This window comes from Sinocyclocheilus anshuiensis, unplaced genomic scaffold (genome assembly GCF_001515605.1).
Source record: "Sinocyclocheilus anshuiensis isolate Anshui unplaced genomic scaffold, SAMN03320099.WGS_v1.1 scaffold145, whole genome shotgun sequence".
NCBI classification, from domain to species: domain Eukaryota; kingdom Metazoa; phylum Chordata; class Actinopteri; order Cypriniformes; family Cyprinidae; genus Sinocyclocheilus; species Sinocyclocheilus anshuiensis.
Genome location: NW_015537973.1, coordinates 2,670,944 through 2,676,860, shown reverse-complemented (window position 1 = coordinate 2,676,860; position 5,917 = coordinate 2,670,944). Strand labels below are relative to the sequence as shown.

Genomic DNA, 5,917 nt, shown 5'->3' with positions numbered 1-5,917 from the left:
GTGTTACAAGCTCTTGGTGCATAAAGAAGATCCCTAAAGTTGCAAAGACTAAAGTCTCAAACCCAAAGAGATATTCTTTATAAAAATTAAGACTGGTCCACGCCCTCTTAAAACGCCTCGTGTAAACACGCCCCCACATGTCTGCGTCACTGTGTGGGAAGATTTGCATAACACCGCCCAAATGTTCACGCAAAGAAATAAGGCTTAACTTTTATTCTCGCTGTAGTATTGTTGTTTCCGCCGCTGCCATGTCGTGGAGACTCTGTGTGTTTTGTTGTGAAAGCGAAACTACTTTGTTTGGCCTTCCAAAAGAGGACAATATCCGCTTCGTCATGCCTAGAGCTGATCCGTGCTGGTCGCTGAGGAAATACATCAACTTCGCGCTCTGGATCGCCGGATCGGCTTTCACTGTGGGTCGTCACATGTGGTTGCTGCAAGCCCGCCGGCCGCGCTGTTCTCAAGCCCGCCCGCCACCGCTCACTCGTTGTGAAAGTGAAACTACTTTGTTTGGCCTTCCAAAAGAGGACACAACTAGAAATCAGTGGTTAAGTTGTATTTACAGCACTGGTCCAGAACAGTTCAACCATTTGCCACTGACGATTCAAACGCGAGTTTTGAGCAGTGTAGAGTAGCACTTGTTGTTTGTCGTTTCTCCAGACATGGTTTTGTTTACGCAGCGCGATATGCAACGCAACGCGTAAAAAGACAGTATAAGTCATTATAATCAGTAATTATGTCTCCACTGGATGCAACAAATGCCTCGTTTGTAATGGGTTTTATTGGTGTTGTCTAATCGCGCTGGGAAACGGCATCACAGTATTGTAAGGGGCGTAACATTTCCGTCACACGCTTGAGGTATTCGGCCAATCACAACACACTGGATAGCTGGCCAATCAGAGCACACATCGCTTTTCAGACCGATGAGCTTTGTAAAAATCGACACGTTTCAGAAAGGCAGGGCATAGAGGAGAAACAATAATGTACATTATGTGGAAAATAATGTGTTTTTTGAACCTTAAACCGCATAAACACATTGCATTACACCAAATACACAACATAATGTTCTTTTTAGCAACGTCATATGACCCCTTTAATTTGTGTTCCAAATATGAACGGAGGCTTATTAGAATAATTTCTGAAAGACCATGTGACACTCAAGACTTTGCAATCACAGGAATAGATTGCATTTTAAAATATATTAAAATAGAAAAATTGATTTTTAAGGTTTTTTATTTTCCCATGGAACACAAAATATTAATGGAGCACCTGGATGACCTACTACATTTGCAGCATACAATAGAGCACATTCACAGTCAAGCTCTCTGGATCAGGTTTATAACTTCCTTGTTTAAACAGACTGGTTCAGAAAACAACTAGATAACAAATGCAAAAAAAAGAAAACCTCTTGAAAAGTTTCCCTTATACTTTACTAATTTTCAATGTCCTCTGTACTTTGTATTTCACACCAATTACGAAGACCGTCTCAGCTTTTATTGACCTGCTGTGACATCCACAACAGAATCAAACTAAGTAGCATTTCAAACTCCTCTTTATTCTTAGAGCAAACTGTAATAAGTGTCCCACAGGCTGTGTCTTCTTGAGTCTGTGCATGTGGTATTGACCCCTAATGATGCAGGTTATGCAGCACTTGCGGTGCCTAACTGGAGGTTTGCTCTTCAGGGAGCGAAGCTGCTTTCCAAGTACGCAGAAATGAGAAAAGTGAAACTGAGCACTCACGCTCATGCATATTTCAAAACAGACGGTCCCTTAGAGAGAACCAGAGAGAAAGAGACAGACTACTACACTCCTCCCTCTTTCTCTCATGTTGCCAGGATACAGTTGAGTCACACACTCATACACACATGTACATGTGTATACATGAAAATACAGAGTTTTGTACAGTGTATTTCTTTTCATTGTGGAACTGTTATTTAATACTGTTATATAAAGTATGTGCTTCATAATCTTGATTGATTTAGTGTTTTGTCTTAAAGCCGATGTACATCATTTCTACCCCAGGAGTGTTATTGAATGAAATTGCTAAATTGTTATTTTTCAAACAGGTTATTTTGAACACTCCCACCATCTTATTTTAAACACTCTCCCACCATCTTCTATTGGTTGGTCTAGCATATAGTCCCGCGGCTCCCGCCCCAATCTCACACCATTGGTTGAGCCACTGTTGCTGTGTTGGGACAAATAGAGTAATGCTTTGGTACACTAAAAAATATCCCATTAAATTTACAATAAAAAAACCAACAGCAGTGGTTGCCATGTTTCAAGTAGTACAGAATGGCACGGTGCTTGTATATTTTACAACTTTTAAGCATATATATTTTTAATTAAGGGATATAATGTTAATAAACCGATCTACTTGAACTACCAAAATTTGCCCTTGTCTTAAAATGTATTATTATGGTGCTTGCCAGTACAGGTACACTCTTAAAAATAAGGCTTCCAAAAAGTTTTTGTTTCCCCAAAGGACCTTTCATTGAACAGTTTTTAAAAATAACAATTATTTTCCCTAATGTGTAGAAAATTTTAATAATCTGAAGGACCTTTTTCCACTATAAAGAACCTTTTGTCCAATGGAAAGGCTCCATGGATGTTAAAGGTTCTTCATGGAACCATCAAAGAGACAATAGATAAACAGCCACACCTACCTAAAACGGCTCGTTCCATCACGCTCCCACATATCTATGTCACTATGTGGGAAGATTTGCATAACACCGCACAAATATTCACGCAAAGAAAGAAGGCATTACTTTTTTTCTCGCTGTAGTATTGTTGTTGCCATGTGTTTGGTTGTGAAAGCGAAACTACTTTGTTTGGCCTTCCAAAAGAGGACGATATCCGCTTCGTCATGCCTAGAGCTGATCCGTGCTGGTCGCTGAGGAAATACATCAACTTCGTGCTGTGGATCGCCAGATCGGCTTTCACCGTGGACGAAGCAGAGTCCAGCCCGGGGTCGTCACATGTGGTTGCCGCAAGCCCACCCGCCCGCCGCCGCTCACTCTAGCCGCCGGCCTCCGCTCACTCAAGGCCGCTGTGTGTTTCACAAAAGAGGACACAACTAGAAATCAGTGGTTAAGTTGTATTTACAACACTGTTCCAGAACAGTTCAACCCAAATATTCAGATGTGTGCAGCACATTTTATGGAGGACTGTTTCCTGATCCTGGTAGAGTAGACTACAATGCCGGCTGTTCTGACTCACAGACTGGAAGTACGTTTTTCATATTTAAAGGATTTGCCACTGATGATTTAAACGCGAGTTTTGAGCAGTGTAGAGTAGCGCTTGTTTGTCATTTCTCCGATCACAAATGCAGACATGGTTTTATGTTTACATGGCGCGATGCAACGCAAGCCAGTATAGATCATTATAATCCATAATTATGTCCCCAGTGGATGCAACAAATGCCTCGTTTATAATGGGTTTTAATGTTTTTGTCTCGTCGCTCCGGGATACGGCATCACAATATGTTAAGGGGTGTAACATTTCCGTCACACGCTTGAGGTATTCGGCCAATCACAACACACTGGATAGCTGGCCAATCAGAGCACACCTCGCTTTTTCAGACCGATGAGCTTTGTAAAAGTCGACGCGTTTCAGAAAGGCGGGGCATAGAGGAGAAACAATAATGTACAGTATGTGGAAAATAATGTGTTTTTTTAACCTTAAACCGCATAAACACAATTCATTACACCAAATACACAAAATAATGTTCTTTTTAGCAACATCATATGACCCCTTTAAGCATGTAGCACAATAGACAATGTCACATGATAAATTGTACTGTCCATAAAGCATGGCCAATACTCATATATGATGATGCAGGGTCATGTACACAAAGACAAAACACCATCAGAGTGATAAAAACGACACTAAAACATCCACAAATTAACATGAAATGCAGACACAAAACACACCATTGTAAATTTCTGATGACAAAAATTATTTTTTTTGATTTTACAAAATTTACTGTAAATTATATGGTAGTTCATAGTTTTTACTCTAAACCCATACATTTTGCAGTATTTTACAGTAAAATTACATAATGTGATGTAAAGCTATTTACAATTTTTCACTGTATATGAGATGATAATTTACCGTTAACCAATGAACAGGTTTTTACTGCATTTTTGCAGCAGCCGTTGTGTTGTGTTTATTTTATTTTTTTTAAATGATGGTGCCGCAGAGCCAGCGTGTACACCTTACTTTAACAAAAGGTTAAAGTAATTGAAAAGTTTCATTGTAATCGTTTCTGTGCTGGGATAGAGAAAATATTTAGACATCTGAAAATGACACTTTAGAATTTAAGCATAAAAATGTGCAAAGAGGTTTATGTGATCTCATACCAAATGCAAATATTTATGTTTTCATCCTAAATTAACCTCCTCGAATTTGTATGTGATAATAAGATATGACTAAGTTTGACTTTGAGGTTGGATGTCAGGTGGTTTTCCTGTAGTTACAGTCTGTTCTTCATTGTGTTTACATTGGGCTCAACGAAAGCTTCTTTTGACTGCTAATGTAACCTTTTACTCATGATGGAGACCTTGCATCCTGTTTTTGGTCTAGCTTATCAGGTGTTCACTGTTAGCCTTTCTCTTTCTCTCTCGTTTTCTCTTTCTATCTCTGGGAGTTGTCATGGTGACAGTGATGCAGACACCCGGGAACAGCCTGGCTGTCATCTTGGATCTGTCAGTGTGTGTTTGTGTGTTTGTGCGAAAAGACTAGACTGTGCTCATTTCAGAGAGAAAATTATGTAATGTTCTCTGTAAAAACAGAGAGAGAGCAGGGAGAGAGTGAGCGCTAGAGGCTTTTTTCTGAATCTCTTACTCATAATTATAAAGCAAGTGGCCGCTGTAGAGCTTATACAGTCATTTGTAGCATTAGGAAGTGGCCTGTGTTGTTTGTGGTTTCAGTCAGGTAGCATTTGAAAAATATTTTTTACATAACATTTGCTTAAAATTGTCAAATGTAAGTACTAAACATCTAAAACTCTCTCTTGGTCTCTCTCTCTCTGTCTTAAATGTTAATTTAGGGGTGGGCAGTAGTAAGCAGAGGCCATGTGACGTGTGTGGGGTTGTGTGTGTGCGTAGGAGGGGGTGTGCTATTGGATAACACTGTCTAAAAATACTTGGCTAATCTGCAAACATGAGGCTAAAAATACACCCTCGAATAGCTTACGCTCTCACAAGTGTAATGAGGGCGGGCCATCCTGAAGGAAAGAGGGGGAGAAAGAGGTAGGGTGGGCAGGAAGTAGTTAGTCAGAGCCGAAATGGGGAGAGCTGCTTATTTGTTTTATTTTATTTTATTTCCATTCAAATACATACTTTCTATGTATCTGTATTTGTTCTGTACAGTTTTTTGAGTGCTGGGTCTGTTTAAGCATATAGTATGTGGTTTTGAAGTTAATTAATAGTAATATTTTAGGCTAAAATGTATATTGGGTAGGAGTATTTATTTGCCTGCTGTACGTTTTGCCTAAATAATTATACAAATATAAATGTATTTATTAGAACTAGTTTATTTTAATGTAATTTTTTTTTATTCTATCTATCTATATATCTATCTATCTATCTATCTATCTGGGGTGTAACAAAATTCACGGTTCGGTATGTTCGGTACAGGGGTAATTGGTTACGTCGCAAATAATGTTGGAAATATTTCTGTTTTAAACCATGAATGCGAGCCAATGGATATCACATAAGCAACGTGCAAACTTTGCACAAGAATGTCTTAATCTCAATTCACTGTTCAGAAAGTGAAAGTAAAAACGTAATGATGGAGCTTTTGGTAGTGCTGGGCGGTATACCGGTTCATACCGAATACCGGTGTTTATTTTTGTTATGATATGAATTTTTAAAATACCGCAATACCGGTGTATGTCACTTAAACAACGTTCGGAACG

General features: G+C 39.1%; 1 protein-coding gene and 1 long non-coding RNA gene across 2 annotated transcripts in view; one reads left to right on the top strand and one right to left on the bottom strand.

Annotated features, from left to right (window-relative positions):
- Nucleotides 1-5,917, top strand: part of LOC107671314 (mastermind-like protein 3) — a 148,382-nt gene that overhangs the window by 14,455 nt on the left and 128,010 nt on the right. The window lies entirely within an intron of this gene.
- Nucleotides 1-5,917, bottom strand: part of LOC107671323 (uncharacterized) — a 16,494-nt gene that overhangs the window by 7,907 nt on the left and 2,670 nt on the right. Inside the window, exon 2 of the long non-coding RNA XR_001632188.1 lies at nt 2,514-2,524. This is a non-coding gene — a long non-coding RNA (uncharacterized LOC107671323). The remainder of the gene's footprint in view (nt 1-2,513; nt 2,525-5,917) is intronic.